This window comes from Eleginops maclovinus, chromosome 18, assembly GCF_036324505.1.
Source record: "Eleginops maclovinus isolate JMC-PN-2008 ecotype Puerto Natales chromosome 18, JC_Emac_rtc_rv5, whole genome shotgun sequence".
Classification (NCBI taxonomy): Eukaryota; Metazoa; Chordata; class Actinopteri; order Perciformes; family Eleginopidae; genus Eleginops; species Eleginops maclovinus.
The window spans coordinates 22,313,207-22,327,456 of NC_086366.1; the positions used below are offsets into that span (position 1 = coordinate 22,313,207).

General features: G+C 45.3%; 1 long non-coding RNA gene across 2 annotated transcripts; it reads right to left on the minus strand.

Annotated features, from left to right (window-relative positions):
* Nucleotides 1-99: 99 nt before the first annotated feature.
* Nucleotides 100-7,576, minus strand: LOC134880758 (uncharacterized). 2 transcript variants are annotated; one of them, XR_010167963.1, is made up of 6 exons: nucleotides 7,470-7,576; nucleotides 2,705-2,813; nucleotides 2,456-2,549; nucleotides 1,998-2,322; nucleotides 1,811-1,907; nucleotides 100-843 (listed from the first exon to the last, which is right to left on the minus strand). It is a non-coding gene; the product is annotated as an uncharacterized LOC134880758 (long non-coding RNA). The 2 variants fall into 2 exon arrangements; XR_010167962.1 differs by having other exon boundaries at nucleotides 7,459-7,562.
* Between the last annotated feature and the right edge of the window lie 6,674 nt (nucleotides 7,577-14,250).

Here is a 14,250-nt window from a genome sequence, read left to right on the forward strand (position 1 = left end):
GTAAATTTGACCTTTAAAAAAAAAAACGGTATACCGTAAACAGAAACACTTCTTAACTGTAAAATGTACGGTTGCCAAAGTAGTAAACCGTAACCCCTAATACGTTTTTACCATTTTTTTTACGGTCGAGTTTTGGCAACCCTGCTGCCGGTTATTTACCGTAAATTTGACTTTCCTTTTTTTTTTTTTTTTTACAGTGTGCTTATCAAAAGTAACCTGGAAGGTTACGGAAGTGTCAGTACAAACTGCATGAGAACTTGAAGGTTCATCAGATCCCGTTGAGTGTCCACATTGTTCATTGTAATAGTTAAACCAGTGTCCTTGTGCTGACTGAAGGTGCTTTTTACACCCTGAATAAGTACAAAATGATAAAGAACATCCCGGCTAACCACATTTCAAACGTAATGACTTTCCGGGATATAAACCATGGTGAAATTTGAAATGCTGACAAAGCAATGCAGAACTTTTGTGGTGTCCCTTGCAGATAAAACAAATCAGCATATTTGCAACCAGGGGTGTATATAATTTCAGGTATCAGTGTGCAGAAGCCTTGCTCTAAGTTATTTGACTCTGGGACTCTCTTTGGCACTTGAATATCAATGTTAAATACCGTGGTTTGGATGAAAGTGTAGAAGCTGTTGAGGGTTTCATGGTAGTTGACACTGAAGATGAAGTGGGCTTTGAAGAGTTCATCGAAGGCTGCCATGGATGTCTGCCCCTTGCAAGGTATGGCCTTGTGGTCAACGATGACATAGAACCGTTGAATGTTGTTCTTCAACACACAGCAGGAACGGCTGCCCTGGTTCCAAACTTCAAAAGGAAGGTCTCAACACTGGCTCCAATCTGCAAAAACGTAGAGACAGAGAATTTGTAATGGCAGACTAAGCTACTTAAAACAAAAGTAGGGTTGGGAACCGAAAATCGGTTCCAAATGAGAACCTATAACAAAATGCTAGGTACCGGGTACCCATAAAAAATATATAATTTCGGTTCTGCTTAACGGTTCTTAAACGCGGTAACCCGTTAGTATTACAAAGAAAGGCTACATATATGCACGGCCTTAGGCCATCTGACAGGACCTGTATACTTAACGTGACTACGTCATGCATCAACGCAATGTGTGATTTGTTTAGATACCAGCATGGCCCAGTCACAACAACACTATCAAAGATGGAACGCGGTAACCGCTCCAAAGTGTGGCTTCACTACGCTAAAAAAGACAACGACAAGGCACAGTGCAATGCCTGTGGGAAGTTAATTAGCTGTTCGTCAGGTTGCACTTTGAATTTGAGCAAACATTTAAGATAGCACGGCATCGATATCAAAGAATGTACCGTCTTTGATGTCTTGCGGTCTCCGAGCATGCTATCAACAGCTAGCTAGGTAGAGCTGACCGCAACACACCGTTCTCTTTAGCATTAAGAGGAAAGCTGACCAAAGACAAAACGGAGGAGTGTCACAGAGCTGTAACAGCATTTGTAGTAAAAGGGTTTCATCCCTTCTCTGTGGTCGAATCTCCGTCATTTAGGTATGCAAGGTTAAAAAAAAATGTTTGTGGGATTGTAGGGTACTTGATAATTGATAATGCTTGACAGGTCACTGTCCCATTCTAAGGGCAAAACATATGCAATTATATCAGTCACAGTCATTAAAAGCTGAATATAGTCTTAAATCAAGGTTATGCAACTGATAACATTGAAAGGTGTCAAGATGTTCAGTAAATCTACGAGAAAATAATTGCCTCACTCATTTGAGTTTTGTTGTGCGGACAAGAGGTCATCAACATGAACATTAGAATGTAGATTCTTACAGTCTGCCAAGATCCTAGGTTTGAAGAAAGTGGGCCATCTCGCCAAAAAATTTCCAGAAATGTCTTCTCCAAACATCATGGTGAAATCTTGGTCAATCTACAGGAGAAACACCATGAGTCATGGCAACCCCTCAGACCACCCAAATCATTTACAAATAAGAAACTAAATATGACATGTTGCTCTTACCAAACCAGGGATGTCAAGGAAACACATCCAGGACTGTTGAAGAGGCTCGCTGGTCTTGGATCAATGCTTGGAATTGAAATGTTGCCTTCATCTTCTCTTTGACAACTGATTAATCAGCTGAATGCTTCATGAAGGATATTGCCTCTCTGCATTCCTCGCCAGTCAGTTGCTCACAAGTTAAGAGAAAATCCCTCTTGCTCTTTGGACCATCTTGATAGGTAGTGCTGGGGGAGCATCTCCGGGACTGGATTGCAGTGTTGCGCTGAACCGTCTTTATCCTCCATGCCAAGTAGCCAGATCCACCATCTGGATCATAGAAGTGTATCTGTAACATCCAAAAATAAATGAAAACTGAGAACACAGAAGTGACAGCATTACAGGAAGGTTTTCAAAAAGTTAAGAATGAACACACCTCCTTTTCACAGATTTGAATACAGGTCATTCATTCATAGACTTACGTATCCTTTCTTTGAGTATGGATCTTGAAGACATGGAAATAGAGTGATGATGCCAAGAGCATACTTTTTTCGCACATATGTTGGAGGGATCCTCCTTTAAAAAAGGATAATATATATTTTAGGTTAAAAGTATAAATGCCTTACAGCTTTAGATTGCTTTAACATGTGAGCAGCTGTTTTTAAAATGTACATTACTGAGCACTATCTGTGAAAATATGATTAACACCCAGGGGAATATTCAGTCCTTACCCATGAACCTCGATCATGTCAGCCACCAGTAGGTTTACCATCTCTCCTGGTGTAACATCCATCAATGTTTCCACCCCCCCAGCTTAGACTGGAGAACATCTCTTAACATCTAGAACATAAAGAAGAATCATGTAGGAAGGCATTATGTTGGGCATTCCTGAATAAATCATAGCTTATCTGCACAATATATCAATGTCGTGTGTTTTACTCACACGTGGAGCTAAACACGTGGCTACCGATAACAGCGAGTATTGCTAACACATGGAGCTAAAACCCATGGCTAACGAGCGGCTAATATTACTGACAAGTTGCACTACTATCTGCTGTCGTTAGCCTCGGTTGTTTAACTCCAATTGTTAATAATATTTGCTGATATCGTTAGCCTCCGGTGTTAAGCTTCGCATGTTAATAATATATTAAAGTATCATTTAGAAGCCTCAAATCTTATTAATTAATTATTACAGGAGCTGCTGTCGTTGGCCTCGGCTATTTACCTCCACGTGTTAGCAATATTAGCTGCTGTCGTTGGCCTCGGCTATTTACCGCCACGTGTTAGTAATATTAGCTGCTATCGTTGGCCTCAGCTATTTACCTCCACGTGTTAGTAATATTAGCTGCTGTCGTTGGCCTCGGCTATTTACCTCCACGTGTTAGCAATATTAGCTGCTATCGTTGGCCTCGGCTATTTACCTCCACGTGTTAGCAATATTAGCTGCTGTCGTTGGCCTCGGCTATTTACCTCCACGTGTTAGCAATATTAGCTGCTGTCGTTGGCCTCGGCTATTTACCTCCACGTGTTAGTAATATTAGCTGCTATCGTTGGCCTCGGCTATTTACCTCCACGTGTTAGTAATATTAGCTGCTATCGTTGGCCTCGGCTATTTACCTCGGCTATTTACCTCCACGTTTTAGTAATATTAGCTGCTATCGTTGGCCTTGCTAGTTACCTCCACGTGTTAGTAATATTAGCTGCTGTCGTTGGCCTCGGCTATTTACCTCCACGTGTTAGCAATATTAGCTGCTGTCGTTGGCCTCGGCTATTTACCTCCACGTGTTAGTAATATTAGCTGCTGTCGTTGGCCTCGGCTATTTACCTCCACGTGTTAGCAATATTAGCTGCTGTCGTTGGCCTCGGCTATTTACCTCCACGTGTTAGTAATATTAGCTGCTGTCGTTGGCCTCGGCTATTTACCTCCACGTGTTAGCAATATTAGCTGCTGTCGTTGGCCTCGGCTATTTACCGCCACGTGTTAGTAATATTAGCTGCTGTCGTTGGCCTCGGCTATTTACCTCCACGTGTTAGTAATATTAGCTGCTGTCGTTGGCCTCGGCTATTTACCTCCACGTGTTAGCAATATTAGCTGCTGTCGTTGGCCTCGGCTATTTACCTCCACGTGTTAGCAATATTAGCTGCTGTCGTTGGCCTCGGCTATTTACCTCCACGTGTTAGTAATATTAGCTGCTGTCGTTGGCCTCGGCTATTTACCTCCACGTGTTAGTAATATTAGCTGCTATCGTTGGCCTCGGCTATTTACCTCCACGTGTTAGTAATATTAGCTGCTATCGTTGGCCTCGGCTATTTACCTCGGCTATTTACCTCCACGTTTTAGTAATATTAGCTGCTATCGTTGGCCTCGCTAGTTACCTCCACGTGTTAGTAATATTAGCTGCTGTCGTTGGCCTCGGCTATTTACCTCCACGTGTTAGCAATATTAGCTGCTGTCGTTGGCCTCGGCTATTTACCTCCACGTGTTAGTAATATTAGCTGCTGTCGTTGGCCTCGGCTATTTACCTCCACGTGTTAGCAATATTAGCTGCTGTCGTTGGCCTCGGCTATTTACCTCCACGTGTTAGCAATATTAGCTGCTGTCGTTGGCCTCGGCTATTTACCTCCACGTTTTAGTAATATTAGCTGCTATCGTTGGCCTCGGCTATTTACCTCCACGTGTTAGCAATATTAGCTGCTGTCGTTGGCCTCGGCTATTTACCTCCACGTGTTAGTAATATTAGCTGCTGTCGTTGGCCTCGGCTATTTACCTCCACGTGTTAGCAATATTAGCTGCTGTCGTTGGCCTCGGCTATTTACCTCCACGTGTTAGTAATATTAGCTGCTGTCGTTGGCCTCGGCTATTTACCTCCACGTGTTAGCAATATTAGCTGCTGTCGTTGGCCTCGGCTATTTACCTCCACGTGTTAGTAATATTAGCTGCTGTCGTTGGCCTCGGCTATTTACCTCCACGTGTTAGCAATATTAGCTGCTGTCGTTGGCCTCGGCTATTTACCTCCACGTGTTAGCAATATTAGCTGCTGTCGTTGGCCTCGGCTATTTACCTCCACGTGTTAGTAATATTAGCTGCTGTCGTTGGCCTCGGCTATTTACCTCCACGTGTTAGCAATATTAGCTGCTGTCGTTGGCCTCGGCTATTTACCGCCACGTGTTAGCAATATTAGCTGCTGTCGTTGGCCTCGGCTATTTACCTCCACGTGTTAGTAATATTAGCTGCTATCGTTGGCCTCGGCTATGTACCTCCACGTGTTAGTAATATTAGCTGCTATCGTTGGCCTCGGCTATTTACCTTGGCTATTTACCTCCACGTGTTAGCAATTTTAGCTGCTGTCGTTGGCCTCGGCTATTTACCTCCACGTGTTAGCAATATTAGCTGCTGTCGTTGGCCTCGGCTATTTACCGCCACGTGTTAGTAATATTAGCTGCTGTCGTTGGCCTCGGCTATTTACCTCCACGTGTTAGTAATATTAGCTGCTGTCGTTGGCCTCGGCTATTTACCTCCACGTGTTAGCAATATTAGCTGCTGTCGTTGGCCTCGGCTATTTACCTCCACGTGTTAGCAATATTAGCTGCTGTCGTTGGCCTCGGCTATTTACCTCCACGTGTTAGTAATATTAGCTGCTGTCGTTGGCCTCGGCTATTTACCTCCACGTGTTAGTAATATTAGCTGCTATCGTTGGCCTCGGCTATTTACCTCCACGTGTTAGTAATATTAGCTGCTATCGTTGGCCTCGGCTATTTACCTCGGCTATTTACCTCCACGTTTTAGTAATATTAGCTGCTATCGTTGGCCTCGCTAGTTACCTCCACGTGTTAGTAATATTAGCTGCTGTCGTTGGCCTCGGCTATTTACCTCCACGTGTTAGCAATATTAGCTGCTGTCGTTGGCCTCGGCTATTTACCTCCACGTGTTAGTAATATTAGCTGCTGTCGTTGGCCTCGGCTATTTACCTCCACGTGTTAGCAATATTAGCTGCTGTCGTTGGCCTCGGCTATTTACCTCCACGTGTTAGCAATATTAGCTGCTGTCGTTGGCCTCGGCTATTTACCTCCACGTTTTAGTAATATTAGCTGCTATCGTTGGCCTCGGCTATTTACCTCCACGTGTTAGCAATATTAGCTGCTGTCGTTGGCCTCGGCTATTTACCTCCACGTGTTAGTAATATTAGCTGCTGTCGTTGGCCTCGGCTATTTACCTCCACGTGTTAGCAATATTAGCTGCTGTCGTTGGCCTCGGCTATTTACCTCCACGTGTTAGTAATATTAGCTGCTGTCGTTGGCCTCGGCTATTTACCTCCACGTGTTAGCAATATTAGCTGCTGTCGTTGGCCTCGGCTATTTACCTCCACGTGTTAGTAATATTAGCTGCTGTCGTTGGCCTCGGCTATTTACCTCCACGTGTTAGCAATATTAGCTGCTGTCGTTGGCCTCGGCTATTTACCTCCACGTGTTAGCAATATTAGCTGCTGTCGTTGGCCTCGGCTATTTACCTCCACGTGTTAGTAATATTAGCTGCTGTCGTTGGCCTCGGCTATTTACCTCCACGTGTTAGCAATATTAGCTGCTGTCGTTGGCCTCGGCTATTTACCGCCACGTGTTAGCAATATTAGCTGCTGTCGTTGGCCTCGGCTATTTACCTCCACGTGTTAGTAATATTAGCTGCTATCGTTGGCCTCGGCTATGTACCTCCACGTGTTAGTAATATTAGCTGCTATCGTTGGCCTCGGCTATTTACCTTGGCTATTTACCTCCACGTGTTAGCAATTTTAGCTGCTGTCGTTGGCCTCGGCTATTTACCTCCACGTGTTAGCAATATTAGCTGCTGTCGTTGGCCTCGGCTATTTACCTCCACGTGTTAGCAATATTAGCTGCTGTCGTTGGCCTCGGCTATTTACCTCCACGTGTTAGTACGTTGGCCTCGGCTATTTACCTCCACGTGTTAGTAATATTAGCTGGTATCATTAGCCTGCACTTGTTAGTAATATTAGCTGCTATCGTTAGCTTCGGGTGTTTAGCTCCACATGTTAGTAATATATCAAAGTAGCATTTATTAGCCTCAAATCTTATTAATTAACTAATTAATAATTACAGGAGCTACTGTCTTTGGTCACGGGTATTTACCTCCACGTGTTAGTAATATTAGCTGCTATCGTTAGCTGCAGGTGTTTAGCTTTAACTATAGCTGCTAAAAGTTCTAACAGTTGAAGCTTAACACCTATTCTAACAATAGTAGCTAACATTGCTAACATTACTAACATATGGAGCTAAACACCCCAATGACAGACTTTATAATGATATTACAAAGAGGTTTAGGCTAAACAACCCTGGCTAATGATAGCAGCTAATATTACTAGCACACGGAGCTAAGACAGCAGCCAATGTATGTTAAGCGCTGGTTAATTAACCAGCTAAATAAATTAATACCTGTGCTAGGCTACTGGGTTGAAACATTTGTCGAAGTATTTACACATATGTTACGTTTATCCTCCAAATGTGGTATGCTCCTCCGACTTGGTCTCCCACCTCGACTACGCACACTCACAGTCACGGCCACGCCCAACAGAGCAACAGTCACCCATAAAAAGAGAGGTTGTAAGACTGGCTATGTAATAGCCTCCTTGCACGGTAACCGTAAATTCTACTTCCGCTGTTACTTGTATGCGCGTCTAAACTTCCGGTCGAACACTTCCGTGTTATGATAGCGTTTGACAGCTGGATACCGGTAACCTGCTTTTACTATTTAGAAGTGTACAATGAGTGTGTTCACAATAAAAGAAAGACGACTGACCTTTCAAAGGGTGGGGACATCGGCACTGCACTGTTGTGTACCTCAGTGTACGAATTCTTCGAGGTACAATAAGCTACTTTCCTTTCATTCATTTCCCGTTGACCCGGCGGTACGGGCCGAGTGGCTGAGGAGAATCCGAAGGGATCATTTCAGTCCGACGAAACATTCAAAGGTCTGCAGGCACTTTAAAAGCACCGATTTTGTCGTGACAGCCGGGGGACTAAGAAAACTCCAAAAGGGATCAGTCCCTGTTCTGTTTTCTTGGAACGGGTTTGAGCTATCGGCACCTAGACCGAGTGTTTGGGAGAGGCGCCCGCGGCCAGATGTGGAGAGTCCTGATGTCTCTGACAACGAGATGGAAATCGCGGCTGTAGCTACTGACCACGACTACTCGGTGTTGCCACAAACGGTGATACGAGCAAGTGACTTGGTTGAGGACAACGAAGCCTTGCGTCGGAGGATTTTGGACATTGAACATTGAAAAGTCGAGCAAAGACCACGTTAAATTATAAAAGTAAGTAAAGCTATTACCACAGTAATATCACTATGTAAGCGCTAATGTTAGCTATGTAGCTACAATAATATTGTGCCATAGTTACAACTTACCTTCATAATTGTCGATATAACTGGATAGGTACATTTTGTATCCCTTATCACGTTTGCTCTTCGGTGTAGAACTGCCCATCCGAACAAGTCGGTGGACATCTGAGATGGAAATGTTTGGGAGATCCTGCAGGCATCTAGTGTAGAAACTCGCCATGTTTGACGTTCACCGATATCACACCGGAAGTTTAGAAGCGCATACAGTAACAGCGGAAGTAGAATTTACGGTTACCGTGCAACGAGGCTATAGTCCGGTACACGCGTCCACAGGCCGCTGACTGAGTGGAGCTCATCAGTAGTTACTGTCTGGCGGTCCAGAACAAAAGAGAGCTCGATTTCACAATACAAACATGTTTTATAGAACCATCCCTTTCCGGTCATAAAATAAACAACTTCGAAATAAGACGAGCTCCGGTCTCGTGCTCTCATTGGTCGGCAGCGGGGGCTGGATCCTGTTGGCCGCTTGTTACATGGGGCAGACGTCGTCGGGGGCGGGTCCTCTTATGACGTCACCGTCGCCATCTTGTTAGTGATGTCCTGAAGCTCTCACCAGAGAACTTTTAATATTGACGAGAACGTTCACTCTCAAAACCGTTCCGGTATGGTACTGCACCTGGGGGGCGCTGGTGGGCCAGTGCAGAATGAATGTGGTCCTATGGAGCCCCACCCATAGATTCCTACATTTCTTTGGATATAATTTTTTTTTAAATCACTGCTATAGTTTTTTAAACATGGAATGGATAATCCTCACAAACGACACATAGCTAGTATTTTATATTCACTTGATTTTGACTAAAATTAGGTTTTTGTAAATCGGATGACGTCATGCGTGATAAATTGCTTTACGGCACCTTGTGTCTCTCCTTCCCTTTCCTTTCCCTCGCAGCAACAGCTGCATACGATCGCAGCTGATTTGGCTCCGTGGGACCAGAGAACTTTTAATATTGACTGATTATATATTATTATTATTGATTATAAGCTGAAATAGGACAGTCCTTTTTGAGAATTTTTGCAATTAATTGCAGCACACTGACGCGGCATCTTTATCTTAATCAACTTTTTTTTACGGAATGTTTAATGTTTAATGTTCTAGAAAGCGGGATTTATCCTTAAGGTAGCAATATAGCAATATCGAACATACGCTCAAGGTAAGAAAACAAACACATGCTCGTAATCAGTTAACTTTCAAATTTATTTTTACAATACAATGTATGTGTGTGGCATAGGTGCTCGGGCCCCGAAGCACCCACGGAGATTGCCGAGCACCCACGGAGATTTAACCGCACACACGGAGATTGTCGAGGGTCGGGCTTTAAACTTTTTAGAGCACCCACCGGCAGAAACATAAATCGGCGCCTATGGTGTGTGGTAGGATCAGTACATCCAAAGTTGACCATAATCAAATAAAAAAGTTCGATTGTAATGTCCTTTCAGAGTCCTCCTTAAGAGCTTTCTTCTTCTTCTCTTTTAACGGCGGTTGGCACCTTAAGAGCGTTGTTGATGTTCTGTGGACAGGTACCACAAAGCGTATTCTTCGGTCGTAACCAGTCGTGAGTTCTTCATTGACCAATCGGCTTTCATTAGCCAGATGCTAGCAGAACCTGGGTCGCAACTGCCCAACCTGTAAGAAAACAAAAGGCTATGACCCCCAGATTATTCCACTTTTGACGAAAAATCCCTGTCGACCTCTCGGAAACCACAGTAGTATTTTGGATTTTGTAGACGATATGCTAGGAGAATGATGTAGCTAGCCGCCTAGCTCCATAGGGGTCAATGTATTCTGCACTCGCCCGCGATCGCCCCCTAGGTGAACTGCAGCCAAATTCGGTACAATGGGGGTGAATAGAGAGTGAAGGGGCTTTCCGTAGACGGGCTTCACCTACGATATTCTATTATGCAATCCTTCTGAAGTGTATCAGTTATTAAACAGGCAACAGTATCATTGCAGCATCAATGAGTGAGAGGTAGAGGCGGTGTGTTTAGTATGTAACTCCACGCGTCCTTCTCCCTCTACTCATATATACAATACAATATTAGTTATATGCTATCTGAGGCTAAAAACAACATCCGGTAATACTACCGGAATTGGACATATATGCTCCGTCCAGAAACAGTGAATTATCTTTTAATGTTCCGTTTGAATATATTGATTATTTCTTACAGTACACAGCAAAATCAAAAGTGTTATATTTTCAGTGTTGGAGTTGGGAGTTTAAATGTAGAGTTGTTTAAACTCATTAAGTGTCATTCAACTCCAAGATAGTTATTATTCTAAACGAGTTGGTGTTGAAACAGGGAGTGAATTGTTGAATTCTCCAAACACACAGCTGTGAAACCTTTGTAAAACCTACTGCTGCATCCTTTTATTAAATACTCCTTTTAAAGCTTATAAGAGGGGCTTCACTTCGTTTCTTTTAATCGACTCCTGGGCTTCGAATAAAAGAACATTTCCTACAGTAGCCTACCATTCCTAAAAAACCTGATTACAAAGAAAAACAAGGAAGAACTTCTAACACTATTTTTTCAGTGAGCTTTCAGCATCCTCAGAGGATTAACTATGTTACTATTAACTACGCCCTCAGTGCTTAAGGTTTTTTTTTTTTTATACAATTAAAAAACATTTTCACAAATGACTTAAAATATTATAATATTATAAGTCAGTTATGTCCTTTAACATATGTTTTTTAATTGTTTTTGTTTTCTCAGCTTGCAGCATTTAAACTAAACCCTCTGAGACCCACATTAGGACATTTCCGTTTTTCTATATTTTAGTTTTTTGCCTTGTAAATTAGCATTTTTTACAGTATAATCAAGTTTTACACACCCAAGAAATCAGCAGAACCTCAGGTAAAATCATATGTAACTAATTAAAGACTTCTATACAATATAATAGGGGATTTCTGCCCATAAAACAAAACAAATCTAAAAACGCATCCTGAATTTTTAACATATTTTATAAAAACAGAACTGCTAACCATAAAAACAAAAAAAACATTCAACACAGAAAATTGCCCACATTTGTTAGGATTCTGCCAGAAGTAATTCGAAGTTTCTAATTTATTCTGTACATGAGTTAGGCCCATTCTCATAAACAGTGTCAATTGGCTTTTTTTTTACTTCTTATGTCTAAACATACCTTTCCGAGAACCAGCACCTTATTGTGGTGGAGAGGTTTTTGTGCCCCGATGAACCTGGCGGCTGTGTTGTCTGGAACCTTGTGTTCCTGGTAGGGTCTCCCATGGCAAATTGGTCTCAGATAAGGGGGCCAGACTAAGATTGGTTCAAAAGACCTCATGACAAACACACATGAAAGCGAGGATACCCCGGCCCGGAGGAAGCCCGGGGTCCCCTTCTGGAGCCAGGCCCAGAAGGAGGACTCGTCAGCGAGCGTCTGGTGGCCGGACTTGCCACGGAGCCCAGCCGGGCACAGCCCGAAAAAGCAACGTGGGCGACACCTCCGCTTCCCCGTCCCGTGGGCCCACCACCTACGGGAAACAGCGATGGGGTCGGGTGCGCTGCCAGAAGGGTGGCAGTGAAAACAGAGCGTATCGACGGACCAGACTCAGGCGACAGAAGCTGGCTTTGGGGACGTGGAATGTCACCTCTCTGTGGGGGAAGGAGCCGGAGCTTGTGCGGGAGGTGGAGAGTTACCAGTTGGATCTGGTGGGGCTCACCTCTATGCACAGCGTTGGCTCTGGAACCTTACTTCTTGATAGGGGGTTGGACTCTATTCTTCTCCGGAGTTGCCCAAGGTTTGAGGCGCCGAGCGGGTGTGGGGATACTCACAAGCCCCCAGTTGAGTGCCGCTTTGTTGGAGTTTACCCCAGTGGACGAGAGGGTCACCTCCCTACGCCTGCAGGTCATGGGGGGGAAAACTCTGACTGTTAAGTGTGCTTATGCACCAAACAGCAGTTCAGAGTATTCGGCCTTCTTGGAGATCCTGAAAGAAGTCCTGTATGGGGCTCCTGAAGGGGACTCCTTAGTCTTGCTGGGAGACTTCAACACACACGTGGCAATGATGGAGGCACTTGGAGGGGCGTGATTGGGAGGAACAGCCCCCCGATCTGAATCTGAGTGGTGGTTTTCTACTGAACTTCTGTGCTAGTCATGGATTGGCCATAACAAACACCGGGTTCGAACATAAGGATACTCATAAGTGTACGTGGTACCAGAGCACCCTAGGCAGAAGGTCCATGATCAATTTTGTTATCGTATCATCGGACCTGAGGCCGCATGTTTTGGACACTCGGGTGAAGAGAGGGGCGGAGTTGTCAACTGATCACCATCTGGTGGTGAGTTGGGTCGAGTGGCAGGGGAAGCCTCTGGACAGACCTGGTAAGCCCAAACGTGTAGTGCGGGTGAACTGGGAACGTCTGGAGGAGTCCCAAGTCCAGGAGGCCTTCAACTCACACCTCCGGCGGAGCTTTTCAGGCATCCCTGTGGAGGCTGGGGACATTGAACCAGAGTGGGTGGTGTTCAAAACCTCCATTACCAAAGCTGCGGCGGGGAGCTGTGGTCTCAAGGTCTTAGGTGCCTCAAGGGGCGGTAACCCTGAAACCTCCTGGTGGACACCGGTGGTCAGGGAAGCCGTCCGACTGAAGAAGGAGGCCTTCCGGGATATGTTGTCCCTGGGTACTCCTGACGCAGTTGCAAGGTATCGAAAGGCCCGAAGGGCAGCAGCCTCAGCCGTGGCCGAGGCAAAGCAGCGGGTGTGGGAGAAGTTCGGAGAAGCCATGGAGAAGGACTTTCGGTCGGCACCAAAGTTGTTCTGGAAAACCGTCCGACACCTCAGAAGGGGGAAGCAGGGTACCATCCAAGCTGTGTACAGTAAGGATGGGACGCTGTTGACCTCAACTGATAGTGTGTTAGGGCGGTGGAAGGAACACTTTGAGGAACTCCTGAATCCGACAACTCCACCCTCTATGTTAGAGGCGGAGCTGGAGTATGAAGGGGGATCAATTCCAATCTCACGGGGGAAGTCACTGAGGTAGTTAAACAGCTCCACAGTGGCAAAGCCCCGGGGGTGGATGATATCCGCCCAGAAATGCTGAAGGCTCTGGGTGTTGAGAGACTGTCATGGTTGACACCTCTCATCAACATTGCGTGGAAGTCGGAAACAGTACCGAAGGAGTGGCAGACCGGGGTGGTGGTTCCTCTTTTTAAAAAGGGGGATCAGAGGCTGTATGCCAATTACAGAGGCATCACATTACTCAGCCTCCCCGGGAAAGTTTACTCTAAGGTGCTGGAAAGGAGGGTCCGGCCAATTGTCGAACCTCAGATTGAAGAGGAACAATGCGGTTTTCGTCCTGGTCGTGGAACGACGGACAAGCTTTTCACTCTCGCAAGGATCCTGGAGGGGGCCTGGGAGTATGCTCATCCGGTCTACATGTACTTTGTGGATTTGGAGAAGGCGTATGACCGGGTTCCCAGGGAGATACTGTGGGAGGTGCTGCGGGAGTATGGGGTGAGGGGTTCTCTACTCAGGGCCATCCAATCTCTGTACTCTCAAAGCGAGAGCTGTGTCCGGGTCCTCGGTAGCACGTCGGACCGATTTCCGGTGAGGGTTGGCCTCTGCCAGGGCTGCGCTTTGTCACCAATCCTGTTGGTGATATTCATGGACAGGATTTCGAGGCGTAGTCGTGGGGAGGGGGTCTGCAGTTCGGTGGGCTAAGGATTGCACCACTGCTTTTTGCAGATGATGTGGTCCTAATGGCTTCATCGGTCTGTGACCTTCAGCACTCACTGGATCGGTTCGCAGCTGAGTGTGAAGCGGCTGGGATGAGGATCAGCACCTCCAAATCTGAGGCCCTGGTTCTCAGCAGGAAACCGATGGACTGTCCACTCCAGGTAGGGAATGAAGCCTTACCC